We start from the raw sequence: 4,819 nt of genomic DNA, 5'->3' as shown, positions 1-4,819 counted from the left end.
TGGCGATCGACTGTCCTGCAAAGTTCAGCTCCAACCCTAATCAAACACACCTGAAGCAACTAATTAGGGTCTTCAGGATCACTTAAAAATTAAAGGCAGGTGTCTTTGATTAGAGTTGGAGCTAAACTTTGCAGGACAGTCGATCACCAGGAGCAGGGTTGGGCACCCCTGCCCTACAGTATAGCGCCATTTTGGAGAGTACCACATACATAAACAACATATGCTGTTCTGTGTCAACAGCACCGTACGTGGATACGCTGTTTACGCTTTGATCTGAACGTAAACAACGTATCCGCATACATGCGTTGCATACATTGTTCACATATATGGTACTCTCCAACATTTTTAGATTTTAGATTGTATTGAGAATTGTGAAATTTTGCCAGTCTCTAAAAAGCAGATATCATAACCTTATTTACAGAAAATATATATTTGATATATGCTATATATATATATATATTAGGGGTGCTCCGATTGATCGGCTACCGATCACTATCGGCCGATAATCACATTGGGATGTTTGATCGGTGGTCTCTAAAAAGGCCGATCTCATAAACCGATATACAGCTGATGACGTGCCTGCCGTGAAAGGTTTGGCGTGACATGCAGTGGCACCGTCTCAGTCTCTGTCCGGAACGGCTAAAATAATTATAATGCTGAAGGTGAGGTACAAATCATGTTTCTTCGTTAAAAAACGTATAAAGTGTGTTATTTTTCTGTAGGGGTGCTCCGATTGATCGGCTAACGATCACTATCAGCCGATAATCGCTTGGGGATGTTTGATCAGCGGTCTCTATAAAGGCCGATCTCAAAAAACCGATCTCAAGCTGATGAGAGGTTTGGCACGACATGCAGCGGCACCGTCTCAGTCTCTGTTCGGCGCAGGTACAATAATTATAATGCTGAAGGTGAGGTACAATTCATATTTCTTCATTAAATGACTTATAAAGTAATTTGAAAACCTTATGTGAGACGTAATTTCACAAACAGTGTGAGTGAATCACCGCGCACTCTCTTTCTCTCTCAAAGTGTGCAAATAGCTTCAAATCACATCGCGTCTGCACTAAGCGAGCTGCACGCTGCACAGTTGACACAGGAATTGTCACTTGCACAATCGAGGCAGTGTCGCATCGTCGCTTAAGTTTATGAATTGCATTTCTTTTTAAGTGTTGCCAGCGTTTAACCATTCAGCGCTCGCGCGCTCTCCTGGAGACTGGGCACTCATGCACACTCGCAGCACACACACATAACGCCAGGTTCACGCCAGGTCCACACATACTCCGTTTGCAGTGCCTATTTTTTTCCGCGCTCATATTAATGGATTAAAGCAGTTAAACGGTCCGGCAGAGCGTTCCAGGAGCGGTGCATTTGCAGCAGTGCAGCGATCGTTTCTGCACCAAATTTATTTTTGCTACATTAAAGTAACAGCGCATTGTTTGCAGTAAATATGAACATGGATTGACATGAAAATGTAATAATTACACCATAAATGCATATAATTAAATTCTACTGTGTTTCACAGTCAACACAACACGCTGATCGGATATCTATCTGATTTGTTAAAACGTTTCCATTTTATAAATCCGATCTTCAATTCCCGCGCTATATTTAAATTTAACGGAGTTCACATCAACGAAATCAAAAGATAAGCGCTGCATTTTATTAATTAGCAGCTCATTTCAAGATCAAAGACCGCAGTAGGAGAGCGCGCGGCATCAGCACTGGAAAGATAATTTGTCTTACTACTTTTAATGAAGATGATTGTGTGTTGACCGTCTGCGTCTTACTTTCAGGCCCATATGGGTTTTTGGCTAGGTTTAAAGGAAAAGAGCACTTCTAGATAAACAAGGCAATAATAGATGGCACTCGTAGAGGTAGGAAAACAAAGTTATTTATTAACAGCAGGATTGCTTGTAATAAAGATTTAAATGCAAAAGAAAAGGCAGCAGAGCTGACTGTTTCTGTCAATGATAAGTTTTAATTTAGAATGCTTGTGATAATGTAAGAAAAGTAGTTTAAATGTTTTGCCACTTGCATGAGCAACTTAATATATAAATAAAAATGTAAATGCAAAAGTAAAATGCATCGAATAATGTGTTGCTTATGTTTATTGCTTTTAAAGACATATATGAAACATTACTGTACTGTATTACTGTACTGTGTAAAAAAAGAATCACAATGCTGAAAAGCATTTTCAGTAACAATGTTTGGATTTGAAATCAAAATAATGGATAAATGTTGTGTTTGTTATTATATTATGCCATAATTGCACAATTGTAAAAACAAAAATGCACTGCATGATCAAACATTTAGGTGAGATAAATATATAATTTTGAAAAATGTCTAAAAAAAATGCCCCCCTCCACCCCTCAAATGAAAAAATCCCCTCTCACAAGTCAACTAAGAGGGGAATTCCCCCATTTTCAAAAATGAAATTCAGGCCCTGAATAAATGTCTAAAAATCCTGATTGGAGTATCACTATAAATAATTCTACGTGATAAAAAGAAGTCTTTAAAAAGATCGGTATCGGTGATCGGATCGGCAGATACTGCTTTCTGTGATCGGCTATTGGTGATCGGCCTCAAAAATCCTGATCGGAGCACCCCTAATATATATATTGCTATCTTTAAATAAATTACTCATATAAAGTTTTGGTCATATGGCCCACTCATAATTGTGTAAAATAATCGTGATTACAATACTGACCAAAATAATCGTGATTATTGTTTTTGCCATAATCGAGCAGCCCTATTACAAAGTACTGGATTAATACAATTACTGGATTGCATTCATGCCGCAGAGACTGTGAAAAGTCATTTAAAATTTTTACAAGATTTTTTTAAGCATAAGCATTGAAATTGTCTCATCATTTGGCAATGAAATTAAAATGAAATCTCGTACAAGATATTTTACAAGTTTGAATTGAAACCCAGAACCAATTGAATTTCCTGGATTCTTTCATGCCATTTTGTGCCTGATATTGTTTTGATAAATTCTTTGAATGATTGCTGAATAATGTCTTTGTGGGTTGTGTAATGAGCGAAGCCGAATGTAGCGGTTCATCTCAATTACTAACCTCTCCTCTTCTACGGCAGAGCAGACCGATTCATCAGCTCGTTTTATGTTCAGATGATGCATAAATCTCAATTTCAAAAAATTGACCCTTATGACTGGTTTTGTGCTCCAGGGTCACATGCATTTATACGTCTATGAAAGATTGTATTACTGTACTGTGTAACAAAACAATCACAATGCTGAAAAAGCATTTTCAGTGACAATGTTTGGATTTGAAATCAAAACAATGGATAAATGTTGTGTTTGTGATAAACAACCGCGGATCAGTAGCGGACTCCTGTGTGAAAGCACAGTACGTGCAACTTCCCCCCTCACAAGAGACACCTAAGAGGGGAATTCCCCCATTTTCAAAAATGAAATTCAGGCCCTGAATAAATGTCTAAAAATCCTGATTGGAGTATCACTATAAATAATTCTACGTGATAAAAAGAAGTCTTTAAAAAGATCGGTATCGGTGATCGGATCGGCAGATACTGCTTTCTGTGATCGGCTATTGGTGATCGGCCTCAAAAATCCTGATCGGAGCACCCCTAATATATATATTGCTATCTTTAAATAAATTACTCATATAAAGTTTTGGTCATATGGCCCACTCATAATTGTGTAAAATAATCGTGATTACAATACTGACCAAAATAATCGTGATTATTGTTTTTGCCATAATCGAGCAGCCCTATTACAAAGTACTGGATTAATACAATTACTGGATTGCATTCATGCCGCAGAGACTGTGAAAAGTCATTTAAAATTTTTACAAGATTTTTTTAAGCATAAGCATTGAAATTGTCTCATCATTTGGCAATGAAATTAAAATGAAATCTCGTACAAGATATTTTACAAGTTTGAATTGAAACCCAGAACCAATTGAATTTCCTGGATTCTTTCATGCCATTTTGTGCCTGATATTGTTTTGATAAATTCTTTGAATGATTGCTGAATAATGTCTTTGTGGGTTGTGTAATGAGCGAAGCCGAATGTAGCGGTTCATCTCAATTACTAACCTCTCCTCTTCTACGGCAGAGCAGACCGATTCATCAGCTCGTTTTATGTGGGCTAATTGCTGAAGCAGTGGTTGATAATAGAGATTGATTTTGGACATTTCCACATCACTACTTCATTTTCGTAGTGAAATCAGCATTCTTTTCCTTTCCTGAAACAAATCAATTAGCTTTCTCGCTTCTGCACACACTTTCACTGTTTCCCCCTCATGCTGGGACCCAGTGGGCCTGTTTGACTCAGCTCAGATCTTCTAAATTAATTAAGATGCAAAATGTCACCAGGCACTGAAGGTCACCTCTGTCTTTTAGAAGGACCCTTACAGGGCTATACTAGGCTAGACACCTTTATGTATTTATCTGTATCTACACTGTAAAATGAATGAATGAATGAATGAATAAAAAATTTAAAATGTCAAATGTTTCTACTTAAAAAAATTACATTTAATTCAGTTTATTACTTGCTATTTCATACTTGTGAAACGTACAAGCAATTTCTGACTCAAAATAGTTTCTGCACCAATTTTTTCTTTCTTTCTATCTATCTATCTATCTATCTATCTATCTATCTATCTATCGAGATTTAGATACAGATTTTTAGATACACCGCTATAGACATTTTTAATAATGTAATAAAATATCTATATATATGTGTGTGTGTGTGTGTGTGTGTGACTTTACATTTATAGCTATATATAGATAGATAGCTATGTGAATCTGGTTATGCTTGTATGCCCAAGCAATGTGA

Source organism: Sinocyclocheilus anshuiensis, unplaced genomic scaffold (assembly GCF_001515605.1).
Source record: "Sinocyclocheilus anshuiensis isolate Anshui unplaced genomic scaffold, SAMN03320099.WGS_v1.1 scaffold437, whole genome shotgun sequence".
Classification (NCBI taxonomy): domain Eukaryota; kingdom Metazoa; phylum Chordata; class Actinopteri; order Cypriniformes; family Cyprinidae; genus Sinocyclocheilus; species Sinocyclocheilus anshuiensis.
This window is presented reverse-complemented; position numbering follows the sequence as displayed.